At 34.1% G+C, this 22,335-nt stretch overlaps 1 long non-coding RNA gene across 4 annotated transcripts in view; it reads right to left on the minus strand.

Annotated features, from left to right (window-relative positions):
- The window catches only part of LOC309626360, a 109,890-nt gene that overhangs the window by 45,100 nt on the left and 42,455 nt on the right, over positions 1–22,335 (minus strand). For all 4 annotated transcript variants that reach the window (XR_014243132.1, XR_014243133.1, XR_014243134.1 and 1 more), the window contains exon 3: positions 15,861–15,923. This is a non-coding gene — a long non-coding RNA (uncharacterized lncRNA). The remainder of the gene's footprint in view (positions 1–15,860; positions 15,924–22,335) is intronic.

The following is a 22,335-nucleotide window of genomic DNA, read 5'->3' on the forward strand; positions in this document are numbered from 1 at the left end:
CCCAGTGTCTGGGTTGTGTTAGTTGGCCCCTCCAGGTATATGCTGGGGAAGCCAGAGCCTCCAGGCATGTAATACAGCCAACGGGCAGATGTAATGTCTTTATGTCAGTTGGTGCAACATGTGAAGGCTTCTAAATTTGTGGCAATGAAGGTGGCAGTGGCAGTGGCAGTGTCCGGAGCTTCATAACTGTGCAAGGTGTGACTGTTTGCTAGAGTGTCTCTCCCTCTACCCCGTCACTAGTGAGGGAAGTGTCTGAGGTCTGGAGATGTAGGTGGTTTCAAGCAGATCTCAGGTAGTGCATAAACCAAGCCCAGTTTGGTCCATCCCTGGCACCACTTGGATCAGCTTGCAGTCAATCTCATGTGAGTACAAGTGCCCACACTTTTTTCTCTGAGAGCCGAGGTGCAAGTCCAATCTGTTTAGGAGGTAGTGAATTGTAAGAAACTGAAAAGCTTACAGAGTTTTAGCAAATCATAGTTACAGGCCTCGTTGCTGCAGCTGGTCCAGTGCTATAATTAAAGGATTTAAGGAATAAAAAGTGCAGAGAGTAACAGAAATGCAGAGAGAAAGAAGATGGCATTATGCTAGGTTTAGAATATTTAAAACTTGTAAGGATTCAGAAATTATATCATCTTTAGGTTTTTCTTATTTTCATCCCCCCTCCCACTAACCACATGTCAAACATTTTTCACTTATTATGGAATTGATCTTCTTAACATTTACCCCTTTATGAGTACTTTTAGAATGAAAAATACATTTTTTAACTTCTAAATGCAGTGAGAATGGATTTGTTCTGTAAATTCTAAAATTGATTCTACTTATGAGTGGTCCATCATGCAGCAAAATGTCAATTAGATAACGAAGTTTCTCACTATCCTACGTGATTCTTTGAATGAGGCTATGAAGTTAAGCCACTATAAAAAATATAAGAACAAAACGTAAAGCTGATTGTTCTAGACCCTATATAGAGAATGTATTTATATAATACAAAAGTTATTTGAAATGTTAACCAAAAAGGTTCCTAGGTACAACTTGATGGGATATAACTCAATACTGGAAGACAGAAAAGAAGGGTAAATATATTTTTAACAAGCTTAGTGGAAGGTGGAGGAGCATAACATTTTATGACAAGAAGATATTCCACACCTACGTAGAAATCTTCAAACTTTGGAAGGAACAGAGGGAATAAGGAAAGAAGGGAAGGGGACAAAAGGAGTGAAACCATTGGAGAATTCTGTAAAGAATTCCCCTCCTGGGTATATAGCCAAAAAAACAAAAACACTAATTCAAAAAGATACATGCACCCCAATGTTCACAGCAGCATTATTTACAATTGCCAAGATATGGAAGCAACTTATGTGTCCATCAGCAGATGAACGGATAAAGAAAGAAATACTACTCAGCCATAAAAGTGAATGAAATTTCACCATTTGCAGCAACATGGATGGACTTGCAGGGCATTATGCTAAGTGAAATAAGTCAGACAGAGAAAGGCAAATACTGTATGATATCACTTGTATGTGGAATCTAAAAAATAGAACAAATTAGTGAATATAACAAAACAAAGCAGACTCACAGATATAGAGAACAAACTAGCGGTTACCAGTGTGGAGAGGGAAGGGGGGAGGGGCAATTCAGGGGTAGAACTGCGTTGCGTCTTTATTCCTGTCCTGCCCCTGGGTTCTTCAGAACCATTTTTTGTTTCTAGATTCCATATATGTATGTTAGCATACGGTATTTGCTTTTCTCTTTCTGACTTACTTCACTCAGTATGACGGACACTAGGTCCATCCACCTCACTACAAATAACTCCATTTCGTTTCTTTTTATGGCTGAGTAATATTCCACTGTATACATGTGTCACAACTTCTTTATCCATTCATTGGTCGATGGACACTTAGGTTGCTTCCATGTCCTGGTTCTTGTAAATAGAGCTGCAGTGAACATTGTGGTACATGACTCTTTTTGAATTATGGTTTTCTCAGGGTATATGCCCAGTAGTGGGATTGCTGGGTCATATGGTATTTCTATTTTTAGTTTTTTAAGGAACCTCCATACTGTTCTCCATAGTGGCTGTATCAATTTACATTCCCACCAACAGTGCAAGAGTGTTCCCTTTTCTCCACACCCTCTCCAGCATTTATCGTTTGTAGATTTTTTGATGATGGCCATTCTAACTGGTGTGAGGTGATACCTCATTGTAGTTTTGATTTGCATTTCTCTAATAATTAGTGATGTTGAATATTCTTTCATGTGTTTGTTGGCAATCTTTATATCTTTGGAGAAATATCTATTTAGGTCTTCTACCTATTTTTGGATTGGGTTGTTTGGCTTTTTTTGATATTGAGCTGCATGAGCTGCTTGTAAATTTTGGAGATTAATCCTTTGTCAGTTGCTTCGTTTGCAAATATTTTCTCCCATTCTGAGGGTTGTCCTTTTGTCTTGTTTATGGTTTCCTTTGCTGTGCAAAAGCTTTTAAGTTTTGTTAGGTCCCATTTGTTTATTTTTGTTTTTATTTCCATTTCTCTAGCAGGTGGGTCAAAAAGGATCTTGCTGTGATTTATGTCATAGAGTGTTCTGCCTATGTTTTCCTCTAAGAGTTTTATAGTGTCTGGCCTTACAGTTAGGTCTTTAATCCATTTTGAGTTTATTTTTGTGTATGGTGTTAGGGAGTGTTCTAATTTCATTCTTTTACATGTAGCTGTCCAGTTTTCCCAGCACCACTTATTGAAGAGGCTGTCTTTTCTCCATTGTATATTTTTGCCTCCTTTATCAAACATAAGGTGACCATAGGTGCATGGGTCTATCTCTGGGCTTTCTATCCTGTTCCATTGATCTATATTTCTGTTTTTCTGCCAGTACTGTACTGTCTTGATTACTGTGGGTTTGTAGTATAGTCTGAAGTCAGGGAGTCTGATTCCGCCAGCTCCATTTTTCTTTCTCAGAATTGTTCTGGCTATTTGGGGTCTTTTGTGTTTCCATGCAAATTGTGAAATTTTTTGTTCTAGTCCTGTGAAAAATGCCAGTGGTAGTGTGATAGGGATTGCATTGAATCTGTAGATTGCTTTGGGTTGTATAGCCATTTTCACAGTGTTGTTTCTTCCAGTCCAACAGTATGGTATATTTCTCCAACTGTTTGTACCATCTTTAATTTCTTTCATCAGTGTCTTATAGTTTTCTGCATACAGGTCTTTTGTCTCCTTAGGTAAGTTTATTTGTAGGTACCTTATTCTTTTTGTTGCAATGGTAAATGGGAGTGTTTCCTTAATTTCTCTTTCAGATTTTTCATCATTAGTATATAAGAATGCAAGAGATTTCTGTGCATTAATTTTGTATCCTGCTACTTTACCACATTCATTGATTAGCTCTAGTAGTTTTCTGGTAGCATCTTTAGGATTCTCTATGTATAGTATCATGTTATCTGCAAACAGTGACAGCTTTACTTCTTTTCTGATTTTGATTCCTTTTATTTCTTTTTCTTCTCTGATTGCTGTGGCTAAAACTTTCAAAACTATGTTGAATAATAGTGGTGAGAGTGGACAACCTTGTCTTTTTCCTGATCTTAGAGGAAATGGTTTCAGTTTTTCACCATTGAGAAAGATGTTGGCTGTGGGTTTCTCATATATGGCCTTTATATGTTGAGGTAAGTTCCCTCTAAGCCTACTTTCCACAGTGTTTTTATCATAAATAGGTGTGGAATTTTGTCAAAAGCTTTTTCTGCATCTTAGAGATGATCATATGGTTTTTCTCCTTCAATTTGTTAATATGGTTTATCACATTGATTGATTTGCATATATTGAAGAATCCTTGCATTCCTGGGATAAACCCCACTTCATCATGGTGTATGATATTTTTAATGTGCTGTTGGATTCTGTTTGCTAGTATTTTGTTCAGGATTTTGCATCTATGTTCATCAGTGATATTGCCCTGTAGTTTTCTTTTTTTATGACATCTTTGTCTGCTTTTGGTATCAGGGTGATGGTGGCCTCGTAAAATGAGTTTGGGAGTGTTCCTCCCTCTGCTATATTTTGGGAGAGATTGAGAAGGATAAGTGTTAGCTCTTCTCTAAATGTTTGATAGAATTTGCCTGTGAAGCCATCTGGTCTTGGGCTTTTGTTTTTTGGAAGATTTTTCATCAGAGTCTCAATTGCAGTGCTTGTGATTGTTCTGTTTATATTTTCAATTTTTCCTAGTTCAATCTCGGAAGTTGTACTTTTCTAAGAATTTGTCCAGTTCTTCCAGGTTTTCCATTTAATTGGCATATAGCTGCTTGTAGAAATCTCTCATGATCCATTGTATTTCTGCAGTGTAACTTGTTACTTCTCCTTTTTCACTTCTAATTCTATTGATTTGTTTTCTCCCTTTTTTTCTTGATGAGTCTGGCTAATGGTTTATCAGTTTCGTTTATCTTCTCAAAGAACCAGCTTTTAGCTTTATTGATGTTTGCCATTGTTTCCTTCATTTCTTTTAAATTTATTTCTGATCTGATCTTTATGATACCTTTCCTTCTGCTCACTTTGGGTTTTTTTTTGTTCTTCTTTCTCTAATTGCTTTAGGTGTAAGGTTAGGTTGTTTATTTGAGATGTTTGTTGTTTCTTGAGGAAGGATTATATTGCTATAAACTTCCCTCTTAGAACTGCTTTTGCTGCATCCTATAGGTTTTGTGTTGTCGTGTTTTCATTGTCATTTGTTTCTAGGTATTTTTTGATTTCCTCTTTGATTTCTTCAGTGATCTCTTGGTTATTTAGTAGTGTATTGTTTAGCCTCCATGTGTTTGTATTTTTTGCAGATTTTTTCCTGTAATTGATATCTAGTCTCATAGCATTGTGGTTGGAAAAGATACTTGATACAATTTCAATTTTCTTAAATTTACCAAGGCTTGATTTGTGACCCAAGATATGATCTATCCTGTAGAATGTTCCATGAGCACTTGAGAAGAATGTCCTGAGAAGAACATTGAAAGAATGTTCTATGAGCACTTGTTTTTGGATGGAATGTTCTATAAATATCAATTAAGTCCATCTTGTTTAATGCATCATTTAAAGCTTGTGTTTCCTTATATATTTTCATTTTGGATGATCTGTCCATTGGTGAAAGTGGGGTGTTAAAGTCCCCTACTATGATTGTGTTACTGTCAATTTCCCCTTTTATGGCTGTTAGTATTTGCCTTATGTATTGAGGTGCTCCTATGTTGGGTGCATAAATATTTACAATCATTATATCTTCTTCTTGGATTGATCCCTTGATCATTATGTAGTGTCCTTCTTTGTCTCTTGTAATAGTCTTTATGTTAAAGTCTATTTTGTCTGATTTGAGAATTGTGACTCCAGCTTTCTTCTGATTTCCATTTGCATGGAATATCTTTTTCCATCCCCTCACTTTCAGTCTGTGTGTGTCCCTAGGTCTGAAGTTGGTCTCTTGTAGACAGCATATATACAGGTCTTGTTTTTGAATCCATTCAGCCAGTCTATGTCTTTTGGTTGGAACATTTAATCCATTTACATTTATGGTAAATATTGATATGTATGTTCCTATTACTATTTGCTCAATTGTTTTGGGTTTGTTATTGTAGGTCTTTTCCTTCTCTTGTGTTTCCTGCCTAGAGAAGTCCCTTTAGCATTTGTTGTAAAGCTGGTTTGGTGGTGCTGAATTCTCTTAGCTTTTGCTTGCCTATAAAGGTTTTAATTTCTTCATCGAATCTGAATGAGATCCTTGCTGAGTAGAGTAATCTTGGTTGTAGGTTTTTCCCTTTCTTCACTTTAAATATGTCCTGCCACTCCCTTCTGGCTTGCAGAGTTTCTGCTGAAAGATCAGCTGTTAACTTTATGGGGATTTCGTTGTATGTTATTTGTTGTTTTTCCCCTGCTGGTTTTAATATTTTTTCTTTTTATTTAATTTTTGATAGTTTGATTAATATGTGTCTTAGAGTGTTTCTCATTGGTTTTATCCTGTATGGGACTCTCTGTGCCTCCTGGACTTGATTGACTATTTACTTTCCCGTATTAGGGAAGTTTTCAACTATAATCTCTTCAAATATTTTCTCAGTCCCTTTCTTTTTCTCTTCTTCTTCTGGGACCCCTATAATTCGAATGTTGGTGTGTCTAATGTTGTCCCAGAGGTCTCTAAGACTGTCCTGAATTCTTTTCATTCTTTTTTCTTTATTCAGCTCTGTGGCAGTTATTTCCACTATTTTATGTTCCGGGTCACTTCTCCGTTCTTCTGCTTCAGTTATTCTGCTATGGATTCCTTCTAGAGAATTTTTAATTTCATTTATTATGTTGTTCATCATTGTTTGCTCTTTAGTTCTTCTAGGTCCCTGTTAAACATTTCTTGTATTTTCCCCATTCTATTTCCAAGATTTTGAATCATCTTTACTATCATTACTCTGAATTCTTTTTCAGGTAGACTGCCTATTTCCTCTTCATTTGTTAGGTCTGGTGGGTTTTTATCTTGCTCCTTCATCTGCTGTGTGTTTCTCTGTCTCCTCATTTTGCTTAACTTACTGTGTTTGGGGTCTCCTTTTCACAGGCTGCAGGTTCGTAGTTCCCATTGTTTTTGTGCCTTCCCCCAGTGGCTAAGGTTGGTTCAGTGGGTTGTGTAGGCTTGCTGGTGGAGGGGACTGGTGCCTGTGTTCTGGTGGATGAGGCTGGATCTTGTCTTTCTGGTGGGCAGGTCTGCATCTGGTGGTGTGTTTTGGGATGTCTGTGACCTTATTATGATTTTAGGCAGGTTCTCTGCTAATGGGTTGTGTTGTGTTCCTGTCTTGCTGGTTTTTTGGTACAGGGTGTCCAGCACTGTATCTTGCTAGTCGTTGAGTGGAGCTGGGTCTTAGCGTTGAGATGGAGATCTCTGGGAGAGCTTTTGCCATTTGATATTACGTGGAGCTGGGAGGTCTCTGGTGGACCAATGTCCTGAACTCGGCTCTCCCACCTCAGAGGCACAGGCCTGACACCTGGCTGGAGCACCAAGACTGTGTCAGCCACACGGCTTGTTTTTAGGTTTCACTTCACCACAAAGCTTCATAAGGTCTGAAGACAGTGAGCTTCCTTCTTATCATGGGCTGTTTAAAGGTACATCCTCGTCAGTGCTGTCCTCTACATTTTAGCGAGTCCAACAGCTGGGCAGATGGGAACCATTAAGAAATGATGCACCTCTTGGTGTCTACCTGTATTTTTCATTTTACTCATTCTGGTGGGTGAGTAATGTTATCTCAATCTGGTCTTAGTTTGCACTAACTTGATGATCAATGATATTAAGCATGTCTTATCATATTCACTGGCTATTTGGACGTCCTCCTATGTGAACTGTCTATTCAAATCATTTGCCTATTTTTCTCCTGGACTGTATGCTTTTTTCTTGTTGATTTGAAGATGTTCTTAATATATTCTAGACAAAAGTCTTTTGTCAGATATCCATCTGTCTATCTATCTATCTATCATATATCTATATCTTTACCATTGTTTCTTGATTTTGATTCTATTAATGGTGTTTTTGATCAGTGGACATTCTTAATTCTATGCAGTAAACCTTACATACTTAACTTAAATATTATCCAGTTAATCATTCTTTCCTTTTTGTAAACTTAATGTTGTGTCCTGATGAATAAATCTTTGCTTACTCCAAAACCAAACAAAAAATCCATTATGCTTTTTCTTAATCTTTATTGTTTTAACTTTAATAATTTGATCTACAATCCTTCTGAAATTTACTTTTCTGTATGGCATGAGGTAGTTGTTGCATTTCTACACAGTAACAATGAAGCATCTAAAAAAAAAATAAGGAAAAAAATTCCATTCACAGTAGCATCAAAAACAATAAAATACTTGGGAATAAATTTAACCAAGGAGGTGAAAGATCCATACACAGAAAACTACAAAACTTTGGTGAAACAAATTGAAGAAGAAGCAAAAAATGGAAAGATAACCATGTTCATGGATTAGGAATTAATATCTTTAAAATGTTCATACTACCCAAAGGCATCTATAGATTCAATGCAATCCCTATCAAAATTCCAGTGGCATTTTTCACAATAACAGCAAAAAAATTCTAAAATTTGTATGGAACCACAAAAGACGTCAAATATCCAAAGCAATCCTGAGAAAGAAGAACAAAGCTGGAGGCGTCACACTTCCAGATTTCAAACTATACTACAAAGCTATAGTAATCAAAAGAGTATGGTACTGGCATTAAAAATAAACACACTGATCAATGGAACAGAATCAAAAGCCCTTAAGGAATACTCAGTGGGGAAAGGATAGTCTCTTCAATAAATGGTGCTGGGAAAACTGGATAACCATATTCAGAAGAATGAAATTGGACCCCTATCTTACACCACTGACAAAAAATTAACTCAAAATGGTTGATTTAAACATAAGACCTGAAACTGTAAAGCTCCTAGAAGAAAGCATAGGAAAATAGCTCCATGACATTAGTCTTGTAATGATTTCATAGATATGACATCAAAAGCACAAGCAACAAAAAAGCAAAACTTAATCAGTCAGACTACTTCAAGCTAAAAAGCTTCTGCACAGTGAAAGAAATGAACAAAGTGAAAAGACAACCCATGGAATGGGAGAAAATATTTGCAAATTATATATCTGATAAGGATTTAATATTCAAAATATATAAAAAACTCACACAATAGCAAAAAATAATCAATTAAAAATGGGCAGAGGAACTGAATATTCATTTTTCCAAAGAAGACATACAAATGACCAACAGTTACATGAAAAAGTACTCAACATCACTAATCATCAGAGAAATGCAAATCAAAACACAAGACATATCACTACACGTTAGAATGGCTTTCATCAAAAAGACAAGAGATAACAAGTACTGTCAAGGATGTGCAGAAATTGGAACTCTTGTGCACTGCTGGTGGGAATGTAAATTGGTATAGCCACTATGGAAAACTGCATGGATGTTCTTCAAAAAATTAAAAACAGAACTACCATATTATCCAGCAATCCCACTTCTGGGTATATATCTAAAGGATATGAAAACAGATCCTTGAAGAGATATCTGCACTCCTGTGTTCAATGCACCATTATTCACAATAGCCAAGATATGGAAACAACAATGTGAATGATGAATGAATAAAGATGTGATAAATCTCTATCATCTATCTATCTATCATCTATCTATCTATCTATCATCTATCTATCTATCTATCTATCTATCTATCTATCTATCTATCATCTATCTATCATCTATCTATCTATCTATCATCTATCTATATATCACATACACAATGGAACATTATTCAACCATGAGAAAGAAGGATATACTGCCATTTGTGACAACATGGATGAAACTTGAGGGCATTATGATAACTGAAATAAGTCAGAAAAGAAAGACAAATACTGTATGATATCACTTATATGTGGATTCTAAAAAGGTGAACTTTTAAAATAAGATGAATAAGTTCTGGGGAACTTAATGTGCAGCATTGTGATTACAGTTAATGATACTGTATTATACACTTGAAAGTTGCTAGGAGAGTAGTTGTGAATGTTCTCACCATAAAAAAGAAATGGTAATTATGTAACGTGATGGAAGTGTTAGCTAACACTATGGCAGTAATCATTTTGCAATATATAAGTGTATCAAATCACCACATTGTACACCTTATACTCACACAGAATTATGTGTTAAGTATATCTTAATAAAGCTGGGGGAATAACTATCATTTTTTCATATGGATATTCAATGGAACCAGTACCCCTTATTCTCCACTGCCGTGCAGTGTCATCTTTGTCATACATAAAGGGACCAGGTGAGTGTGTGTCTGTTTCTGAATTCTCATCTGTTTCTTTGGCCTATTATTTTGTCAGTACCATACCGTCTTCATTACTGCAGCTTGACAATAAGACATGGTAACTGGCACTGGAAATTCTTCCACTTTATTCTTCTACAAGATCGTCTTGACTATTTTTGGACCTTTGTATTTCTATGTAAATTTTAGAATCAGCTAATCAATTTCCACCAAAAAAAAAACAAAACTCTTCTGGGATTTAAGTTGGAATGCATTGAATCTATAGATCACTTATAAGGGGGAGAATAGTTATACACTATTATATCTTCCAATTCATGAACATATTATATCCATTCATTTATTTAGGTTTTTAATTTCTCTCAACAATGTTTTGTAGTTACATATTCTGTTAGATTTATATCTAGATAGTTTATGTTTTATGCTATTGTAAAAGTAATCTTTAACATTTTTATTTTATATTTTCTGTATATATAGCTGGTATATAGCTATACAGTTGATTTTTGGTATATTGACCTTGTATTTAGTAATCTTGATGAATTCACTTATAAATTTTAGTAATTTGTCCACATTTTTTTTGGATTTACCACATATGTAATTATATTGTTTATAAATAATGACAGCTTTATTTCTTCCTGTAATATGATTTTCATTTCTTTTTTTCAGATATTTTTGCACAGACTGAAACCTCCAGACACTCTTGTCCCATTCCCAAACTCTGAGGAAAGCTTTCAATAAAATGGAAAAGCCCAACTGTTCCCAGCTTACACAATTCTTTTTTTTTCATGAATTGTATTTTATTTTTCCTTATCTATTGATATGATTGTATGTGTTTTCTCCTTTTTTTCCATTAAGGTCAATTATATTGATTTATTTTTGGTTGCTAAAACACCATTACAATTCATGGAATAAAACTGACTCATTTTAACACACTTCACTTTTTGGTGCAGGATTTTTTTTCATCTGTGCTCATGTAAAAAAATTTGTGTGATTTTAATTTTTTATAATATTTCCAGATTTTCTGGAATTATACCCTCATAAAAAGCCCTCATAAAAAGAATGGGAAGTTTTTCTTCTGTTTTTTTTTTTTTTTTAATCCTCTGGAAGTGTTTCCATAGAATTGGTGTTGTTTCTTCATAAATATTTGGAAGAAGTCACTGGAGAAATCATCTTGACAGGATTTTTTTGTGTAAAATTTTCAATAATGGGTTCCATTGTTAAAATAGACACAGAATTATTTAATTTTCTATTCCTTTTCCTGATGTCTTTTGCAAATTTTGTTTTTTAAAGTATCTATTCCTTTCATCTAAACTGTCAAACGTATTTGTGTAGTCATTCAAAACATCCTTTATTATCTTTCTAATATCGATAGAACCTATAATGACATCTCATTTTTGTTCCTGATTTTCGTAAGCTGATTTTCTCTCTTTTTTTAAAAAAACGTGGTCAGGCCTGTCTCCTGTCTGTGATAATCAATTTTATTATTCAAAAACAAAAGACAACTTTGCACTTCATTGAATTTTTCTGTTGTGTGTTTGCTTTCTATTTCATCTATTTCAACTTTTATTTTTATTTCATTCAAACTATTTTTCTGTGTTTAATATGCTGTTCCTTTTTCTAGCTTTTTGAGATGGAAACTTTGATATTGATTATTAGCCCTTTCTTTTCCAATATAAGATGTTAAAGCTATAAACTGTCTCTAGAGAACATTGCTGTAACTAAGTTTTCATGTGCTGTATTATTATTTAGTTCCTAAGATTTTCTCATTTCCACTGTGGTTTTGTCTTTCAAGCATGCAAACTATATTGCTTAATTTCCAAAACTTGGAGATTCTCTAGTTATCTCTGTTATTACTTTATAGCTTAATTCAGCAGTGGCCAGAAGCCTATACTCTGTATTATTCAATTATTTGAAACTTGTTTTTGGAATTCTTTTTATTTTTATGGAACTTGCCAAGTTTAGATTTTGGTACATATTCAATATGCATTTAAAGATAATGTATATTCTATCATGATTGTATGCACTGTTCAATTTATGCCAATAAATAATTTCCTGTGTTGTTCAGATCTATAGTCTTACAATGTTTTTGTCTGTTTGTTCTATCAGCTATGAATAGTGGTGAGTTAAACTCTCTCATATGCTTTGGACTTGTTTATTTCTCTTTTTACTTGCATCAACTTTTGCTTATATCTATCTATCTATCATAATATATATTTGCTATGTTAATAGGTGTATACAAATTTACAATTGTATATTCTGTTGTTGTTTTGACCTATTATTAGTATGAAATAGTTCTTTTTTCTGTATGAATTCTTCTAGTCTTAAAACCTAGTTTGTCTTATATTAATGTAATACCCAACTTCCTTTTGAATACATTCTCATGATATATCTTTTCATATCCTTTTACAGTCACTCTTTTTGTGCCCTTATACTTAAGACGTACTTCTAATAAGTAGCATAGTTAAGTTTTATTTTTTGTCTTTTAGTCAGAATATTTAATGCCTTTTTATTTAGTAGAGTTACTGAGGGGGTTGATAGGTATTATATAATTTGTTTTCTATATAACCCATCTGTTTTATAGTTTTATGTCCTTTCTTAACTTCTTTGGGGTTAATTATATTTTGCCATTCTATTTCCCTACTGTTTGTTAGTTCTATGTTCTTTTTTCTTCTGTGATTGCCATAGTTACTAAAATATGCATACTTGTCTATAAATTATTGCTTTTTCACTGCTGAGGTCTTGGAATGGTTTGCCTCAATTTATTCCACTCTCCCCTTTTGTGTTATTATCTTCTTGGCTTTATTAAGGTATAGTTGAGATAAAAATAAAATTTTAAGATTTTTAAAGTGTGCAATGTTATGATTTATGTATATATTATGAAAATATTATCCTCATTGAGATAATTTTTTGTTATTATGATGCACTTAATTATATAACATTGGAAAGTGTTCAAGACATTAGTATTATTACTTAATATCAATATTCATTTATATTTACTCATATACTTACCTTTTTCCTTTCTTAATTATTTTTCCCTTCTGAGATTATTTTCCGTCTGTCTGTAGAGCTCTATTTCTTTTCTTTTCCTTTTTTTGGTTTAACTCTTCTAGCAACAAATTCTATCAGTCTTTATTTGTCTGAAAAACTATTTCATCATAGTTTTGGGAGGATACTTTCTCTGAAAATAGGATTCCCTTACAGCACTTGGAATATCATTTCATTGTTTTATGCTTTTGTTCTTTAAAGAATGATCTATCTTGTTGTTCTTTTAAGGCAATGTTTTTATTATCTTGACTGTTTTTATAACTTTATTTCTGTCTTTAGATTTAAGCAGTTCTACTATGGTGTCCTTACATGTGGTTTTGGTTATGTATAGCTTTCCCAGTTTTGGAAAAACTTCTGAACTGTATGGTAAATATCTTCCATCATTTTCTGAAAATATGTGACCATTATGTATTCAAATATTTCTGCTTCCTTATTCTCTCTCTCTCCTTATGGGAACCAGTCACATGTACATTAGATCTTTTCACTATGTCATACTTTCATTTACGTTTTTCTGGATTTTCATTTTTTCTGTGCTTCAGTCTGCATGATTTCATTAACACACTTTGCAGTTGACCCCCCATTTAAAGTTCTCAATCTGTTATTTTATTTTTCAGTTCTAAAATTTCTATTTATTTATTTTTACATATTATAATTCACTAGTAAAATTCTTAATATTTTCACCTATTTTCTCCACCTTTCCCTCTATTTAGTTAATATTAATCATATTAATTAAAAGTTCTTGCCTGGTAATTTCTAATATCTTTTTATCTGTTATCATCTCTCTTTTTTCAGTTTTTAATTCCTGTTTCCTTTGTCTTTTTGCATGTCTAGTAATTTATAATTGAATGTCATTCATACATACTGTAGAGTCACCTTTTGATGTTATTTTCCTGCAGAGAGGGTTCATATTTTCTTTTGCCAGGCAGAAAAGTGAGGACTTAATTTAATCAGGGGGTGGACTAAGTCAGGATCAGTTGTAACTCTGGTATGATTTTTCCTAATTCTGTTTTGCTTTTCTTTTCTGCATCTATCTACTACTTCCAAACTAGAGGTTAGTTTGTTCATTTGGGTTCATTTCCCTGGTAGATACTGAAATATTACTCTTGTCTACTCATTTTAACAAGAGTGCCAAAACCACAAGACATTTTTTAGAAACTATCTTCTTAGCTCTCACCTGTGTACCTTCAGAAATTGGCAAATATCCTGCAGGGAAAACTTGCCATGTGCAAAGGTCAGTTTTCTACCCCTCCTTTCTTACTAGGCTCTTAGCCCCACAGGTCCCAAATTTCATCTTTTAACCAGGTTACTACTTTTAACTGTCCCTCTGTCCAAAGTCTTGTGTCTCCCTAGTCCTCTCTGCTTCTGTAGTTCACCAGTACCTTTAAACACATTTTTTTAATTAACAGACTTTATTTTTTAGAGAAGTTTTAGGTTTACAGGAAGATTGAGCAGAAAATACACAGAAGTCATATGCATTTTTAAAATCTCCTTCCATTGTTCTCAACAGGAATGCTGGTCTACTGCAAGATACTCTTATCATACCAACAAGCAGATGTACATTGTAAGCAATACTTCTGGAAGGGATCAATATATTAAAGAAGAAACATTAACTTAATATATACAAATTCTCCATGCTGCAGACAATATACTTATATATTTAAATGAAAGACTGGGAAAATATTTTCAGCGAATATAAAAGGCTGACTATATTATACAAAGAGCTCATAAGTTGATAACTGGAATAATACCTCAATAACTAGCTAAAGTTTATAAAAGTTTTAATGAGAAGCTAGATTTAATAGAGTGACATTTAATTTTAAACTGATTAATTTATCAAAATAAAAATGAAAAAAAGTAGTTTTTGTCCATTAAATCAGTTCTGATAAGTGGTACATATGACTTCGTAGGTATTGGACCCTGACCTTAATGCAGTTAGCTGGATTTTGCTTTAAACTGGAAAATGCTGCATTCAAATCCTGGTGCTATCACTGACCTGGCTACAAGAATACCACGATCTGAAATCCCTGCTGCTCTGCTTCAGTCCACTAGCTTATACTTAGATATTACTGGCAGAAAAAATTAAGTGAGTCTGCCATATCCTCTTCAGCTATGATTTGGTTTGCTCACTACTCTCCTTAGTGCCCACCCTGTAATCAAATGAATTCCCATATGCTCTCCCTCCCCATTTCTGACTTTCTTCCCTCTCTATACCAAAGTCCTATTATTCCTATGATTAAAGTACATATGGGTTATAACAATATCCACCATTTATGAGGAAGTGGTAAAATTGGCAATTTAAAACATTGATAGTGTCAGAGCAAGATTAGGCTATATTACGAAAGCAGAAAAACAGTGAAAGAAACTAAATGTTCAAAACTAAGAGAATGGTTAGGGAAATTATCAGTTTATATATATATTTTATCCAATCAACATTTTAGTACATATACTATTTTAAATGGATTGCAAAAGTATTTGGAACATCATGGATATAATAAACATATTAAAATCAAACAAAAATTAAAAAGCTTAGAGAAAATAAAATCAGAGATAAGGTTGGTACAAAAAACACGCATGGGTTTTGCACGGTTTTGGAAAAAACCTGCCTCTGTTTTTTGAGCTTCTCACAAGCCAAAGAGGAAAGAAGCAGTCAGTTATGAGACCACTGTCTGAAACATAATAAGTATACCAGTTGATTAGAAGCAATATGATTTGTCCTGAGATCTGAGAGAAACTTCTGCCTTAGGTAAGTTCCCTCCCACCTAGATGCAATAACTAAAAAAAAAAAAAATTTTTTTTTTGAGCAGTAAACTGCTTTTTCAAGAGAAGTTGTATACAAATCCCTGCTATTTGAAAAAATGAACTAGATTAAATGGGCCTGCTTAGATATAACGAACTCGAAAAGATTTTCTTAGCAAAGAGAAGTCTTAGAATGAGCAAAAGGGTACAAAGCAGTGGAAAGAACATCAGCTTTCAGGTTAGGCAGACTAACCTGAACAGACACCATTTCAATCATTTAGGTCCTGAGACTGAACAAACTACTCACCTCTTTGAATCTCAGTTTCCTCAGCTTTGAAATGTAGTAATCTTTCCTTACAGGGTTGTGAAGCTTAAATAAACGAGAAAAAGTATGTAAAGTACATGGCATACATAATGTGCTACAAAAATATTGATTTCCTTCCTTCTTCTCTGCTTCATATTTCCAACATCTTAAGTTGATTTTATTACTATAACAGATTTATGTATTAATTACTTTATAGACAAGAGCGCTTTTTGTAGGCTAGGGCCTATTAACTAATTAAAACTAAGCTCCTGTTACTTGTGTTAGGTGTTCCGCTAGGCACTGCACTAGGTGATGATATATGCTTGTGATTGTAAATCTTCCTTTGTGTTTGTGATTATATTCACTCTTTCATACATAATGTAAAGAGCTTGCATCTTCCTTTTTTATTGACTTGCGTTTTCTGCAGTTTGTCCCTTTTAATGGTCTTTTGCAGAGCCAGCATTTACATTTATTTACCATTCTGCTGTTTTTTCTCATTTATAAATTATTAACCTGCAATTTTATCTTTATTAATTTTTCCCTGCTTTTCTTCTACTCATTTTAAAGAATTATTTCTAACTTCTTCATTTGAGTGATTAATTCATTTTCATTCTTTCTTGTTTAATATAAGATCATTTAAGCATTCAATTTTTTTCTGAGTATAGGTATGGCAGCATCCCACCAGTTTTAAACCTGCTGTAACTATAGTTTTGATTTCATTGTGTATCTGAGTAAAGAGAATATTTTCTTCTAGATTGGCCAAATCTATTGGTTGCCCCAACATCCCAATATCTGTTATCCCCTTCTTATGTGGCAATATGTTTTTTAGCTGAGCACATGGTCACCATCCTGAAGACTACTACTTCCTAGTTGCTCTTGAAGCTAGGTGTTGCCATGTAATAGTTCCACAAGGAGATCTGAGTGAAAGTGATGGAATGATGAAGTGATATAAATGCTTACTCTGAAAATGAAAGAGTGTGCTCCCTTCTTCTCAATGTCTGAAATGCAGACATGAAGGAGAGAGGTGCTGAGGCAGCTAACTTGGACCATGATGTGGAAGCGAAAGGTTGAGGTGTGTAGAATAAGAAAGTAGAAGATGCCTGGGTCCCTGATACCAGGAGCTGCCCTATCCACCCTGATGGTTTATGATAGAATTCTTTGTGTGACAAAAATAAACTTCTAACTCATTTAAGAGCTGTTATTTTGAGGCTCTGTATCAGCAGCTATAATTATAGCATAACTAATACAGTTAATAATTTTTTGTTTCTTTGCATTGTTAACAAGGAATATAGAAAGCATAATTTCTGCCCAGAATATGTTGAGATATTTTTGGTTGCCTAATAAAATGATCAAGTTTTGTAAACATTTTCTGTATTTTGTTAGTTTTCAAAGCTATGTAACTGTGCGTGTGTAAGTTTCACATTATGTTTATATTTTATTCAACTACTTAATCGTATTAACACTTTCCATATTATGCTCTATAAAATACTACTTCTGCAGAATATTAATAGGTTCACCTCAAAATACAAAAGTTTAATAGTCCCTATATGCCCTGCTTCCTGTCTTTATTGTAGTGGTTAATAACACAGACTCTAAACTAGATTGTTTGAATCCTAGCTCCCCCAATTGACAGGCTGTGTGAATTTTCACAAGTTATTTAACCTCACTTTCCATGTCAGTAAAAGAGGAAAAATAACAGTACAGTACTTATAGGACTGTTCTGAGGACTGTAAGATGAATATATATTATATTGAACATAGTGTCTGGCAGAGAGTAAGCATTTTTAAAAACAGTTAGGTATTGATACATTGCATATATAAGGCTCTGAGAAGTAATGAAGTAGTGGAATCTGCTTAGTATTGCTTATCCTATCAGTTCCCAAACTTGAGTATGGGACACTTTGGTCTTAGCCAGTTGGGGAAAAAATGTATTCCATGGAATACTGGTTTTGGAAATATTGAACTAGATTATTCAGATCCACTGCATAATGGGAATTCTTCACCTTAACATAGGGTACATGTATGCAATTTGGGAGGTCTGCGAACCTGTTTAAATTGATAAGAGTTTTTGGTGTATATGCATGTGTACCTGTTTCTGGGGAAAAGATCCATGGAGTTTATCTTATTCTCAAATTTCTCCATAATGCATTTTATGTTTAATTAAAACATCAGAGACTAAAATAGCAAAAGTCATTTTCTACTGTTTTATTGTTCTTCTGTTTCTTGTTTGACTCAAGTTTATCCTCTACATCATCATTAAGCTTTTTGAGATATCAATGGATTGTTATTCTTTTAATATAATTTTTAATTTCTTTACAATTCTTTCTTATTTTAAGTCATTCCTTTACCATTTCACCTGAACATTGTCTCTCTAAATGACTTTCTTCTATTGTTTTCTAAAAAACAATGATTTCTTGCACACTTTTTTGAATGCTGATTGTTTTCTAATATTTCCTTCTGGTTCCTGCAGCAAATCACTTTCAGAAAAAAGCCCTTTCACCAGGTCAAGCAGATGCTTCTTTTCCATTGTCTTGTATTGTTATTTAATATATTCAGGTATGGCCTTTATTTTTTTGGTTTTTCTCATTATTAAACAGATGATATCTAATCCCACTTCAAATGAATTGGTTTAGGTGGTGAATAAACTTACTTATTCCAACACATTTTCCAACAGTGATTCTCAATAATCTTTTCAGATATAAAGCTGATGGGGAGGATTTTATATATATATATATATATATATATACACACACACACACATACATACACTCCGTACATTTCACATGAAATGTGAATTTCTATCAGATTTTGCCTATTATCCCTCCTTCATTTGAGAGAACCTTTCTATACCCAAAATTGATACTCTTCTACTTCAAAATAATGCAAATATCTCTGCATAAAATATATTTGAAGTAACTTGGTTTATTAGGTTGGCATTGCTCTGACATACACACCGGACAATTACATTATAAGAAAGACAATTTTATCTTTTTATTTTTTATTTTTTTAATAGATCTTTATTGGAGTATAATTACTTCACAATACTGTGTTAGTTTCTGTTGCACAACAAAGCAAATCAGCCATTTGCATATACATGTCCCCATATCCCTTCCCTCTTGAGCCTCGCTCCCATCCTCTCTATCCCACCCCTCTAGGTCATCACAAAACACTGAACCAGTCTCCATGTGCTATGCTGCTGCTTCCCACCAGCCAACTATTTTACATTCGGCAGTATATGTATGTTGATGCTACTATCCCTTCACCCCAGCTTCGCCCTCCCACCCCATGTCCTCAAGTCCATTTTCTATGTCTGTCTCTTTATTCCTGCCCTGCAACTAGGTTCATCAGTACCATTTTTTTTTTTTTTTTTAGATTTCATATATATGTGTTAGCATATGGTATTTGTTTTTCTCTTTCTGACTTACTTCACTCTATATGACAGACTCTAGGTCCATTCACATCATTACAAATAACTCAATGTCGTTTCTTTTTACGGCCAGGTAATATTTCTTTGTATATATGTGCCACATCTTCTTTATCCATTCATCTGTCGATGGACATTTAGGTTGGTTCCATATCCTGGCTATTGTAAATAGTGTTGCAATGAACATTGTGGTACATGACTCTTTTTGAATTATGGTTTTCTCAGGGTATATGCCCAGTAGTGGAATTGCTGGGTCATATGGTAGTTCTATTTTTAGCTTTTTAAGGAACCTCCATACTGTTCTCCATAGTGGCTGTATCAATTTACATTCCCACCAACAGTGCAAGAGGGTTCACTTTTCACCACACCCTTTCCAGCATTTATTGTTTCTAGATTTTTTGATAATGGCCATTCTGACTGGCGTGAGGTGATACCTCATTGTAGTTTTGATTTGCATTTCTTTAATAATTAGTGATGTTGAGCATCTTTTCATGTGTCTCTTGGCCAACTGTATGTCTTCCTTGGTGAAATGTCTATTTAGGTCTTCTGCCCATTGTTTAGCTGGATTGTTTGTTTTTTTGATATTGATCTCCATGAGCTGTTTGTATATTTTGGAGATTAATCCTTTGTTGTTTCATTTGCAAATATTTTCTCCCATTCTGAGGGTTGTCTTTTTGTCTTGTTTATGATTGCCTTTGCTGTGCAAAAGCTTTTAAGTTTTATTAAGTCCCATTTGTTTTTATTTCCATTACTTTAGGAGGTGGGTCAGAAAAGATCTTGCTGTGGTTTATGTCAAAGAGTGTTTCTCCTATGTTTTCCTCTAAGAGTTTTATAGTGTCTGGTCTTACATATAAGTCTTTAATCCATTTGGATTTTATTTTTGTGTATGTGTTAGGGAGCGTTCTAATTTCATTCTTTTATATGTAGCTGTCCAATTTTTCCAGCACCACTTATTGAAGAGGCTGTCTTTTCTCCATTGTATGTTCTTGCCTCCTTTGTTGTAAATTAGGTGCCCATATGTGCGTGGGTTTATCTCTGGGCATTCTATCCTGTACCATTGATCTATATTTCTGTTTTTGTGCCAGTACCACACTGTCTTGATTACTGTAGTTTTGAAGCTACAGATTTTTGTAGCTTGAAGTCAGGGAGCCTGATTCCTCCAGCTCTGTTTTTCTTTCTCAAGATTGCTTTGGCTATTCGGGGTCTTTTGTGTTTCCATATGAATTGTAAAATTTTTTGTTCTAATTCTGTGAAGAATGCCATTGGTAGTTTGATAGGGATTGCACTGAATATGTAGGTTGCTTTGGGTAGTATAGTCATTTTCACAATATTGAATCTTCCAATACAAGAACATGGTATATTTCTCCATCTGTTTATGTCATCTTTGATTTCTTTCATCAGTGTTTTATAGTTTTCTGAGTACAAGTCTTTTGCCTCCTTAGGCAGGTTTATTCCTAGGTATTTTATTTATTCTTTTCATTGCAATGGTAAATGGGAGTGTTTTCTTAATTTCTCTCTCTGATTTTTCATTGTTGGTGTATAGGAATACCAGACATTTCTGTGCATTGATTTTGTATCCTGCAACCTTGCCAAATTCATTGATTAGTTCTAGTAGTTTTCTGGTGGCATCTTTAGGATTTTCTATGTATAGTATCATGTCATTGGCAAACAGTGACAGTTTTACTTCTTTTCCAATCTGTATTCCTTTTATTTCTTTTTCTTCTCTGATTGCTGTGGCTAGGACTTCCAAAACTATGTTGAATACGAGTTGCGAGAGTGGACATCCTTGTCTTGTTCCTGATCTTAGTGGAAATGCTTTCAGTTTTTCACCATTGAGTACGATGCTTGCTGTGGGTTTGTCATATATGGCCTTTATTATGTTGAGGTAGGGTCCCTCTATCCCCACTTTCTGAAGAGTTTTTATCATAAATCGGTGTTGAATTTTGTCAAAAGCTTTTTCTGCATCTATTGAGGTGAGCATATGGTTTTTATTCCTTAATTTGTTAATGTAGTGTATCATATTGATTGATTTGCGTATATTGAAGAAACCTTGCATCCCTCAGATAAATCCCACTTGATCATGGTGTATGATCCTTTTAATGCGCTGTTGGATTCTGTTTGCTAGTATTTTGTTCAGGATTTTTGCATCTATGTTCATCAGTGATATTGGTCTATAATTTTCTTTTTTTGTGTGATATTTTTGCCTGGTTTTGGTATCAGGGTGATGGTGGCTTTGTAGAATGAATTTGGGAGTGTTTCTCCCTCTGCAATTTTTTGGAAGAGTTTGAGAAGGATCGGTGTTAGCTCTTTTCTAAATGTTTGATAGAATTCGCCTGTGAAGCCATCTGGTCCTGGAGTTCTGTTTGTTGGAAGATTTTTAATTACGGTTTCAATTTCATTACTTGTGATAGGCCTGTTTATATTTTCTAATTCTTCCTGGTTCAGTCTTGGAAAATTGTACCTTTCCAAGAATTTGAGAAAGACAATTTTAGACAATAAATATGGATGTAAAAATGTGTAACAAATAGTAGTTACTCACATTTTTATTTCATTTATCTGTCCTAACATCTATTTGATTGCACAATATTTTTATTTCATCTCTGCAACGTCATCTACCTCTTGCTTCCATTCATTCTGTTATTGTCCTAGTTCAGATTCTTAATACCTATCACCTGGATTATTATAGTAATTTCCTTACTTGTCTCCACACCTTCACTTTATTCTTTCCATTACCCACTACCAGAGTTTTTTTCTTAAACCAACATCTCATCATGTTACACCAGGATTTGGGTCTTGAAAGACTTTGAACAGTTTTACAGGTCTATTTAATACAATTAATACCTCTTATCCCAACATTTGAAATTCTCCATTACTACAGTCAACTTACTTTTTTTAGGCTTTTACACCACTGTACACGCTGTATGCATGCTCAGTCAGGGCAACTCCACAATCTTGCTCCATCTTCCTTACGTTAGTACCTTTGCTATACTGTTCCCTCTACATGAAAACTTAGTGTATTAAAATCCCATTTCCTCTTCCCCAATTTTAATCTCTC

Source organism: Balaenoptera borealis (assembly GCF_965194805.1).
Source record: "Balaenoptera borealis genome assembly, chromosome: 1".
Classification (NCBI taxonomy): Eukaryota; Metazoa; Chordata; class Mammalia; order Artiodactyla; family Balaenopteridae; genus Balaenoptera; species Balaenoptera borealis.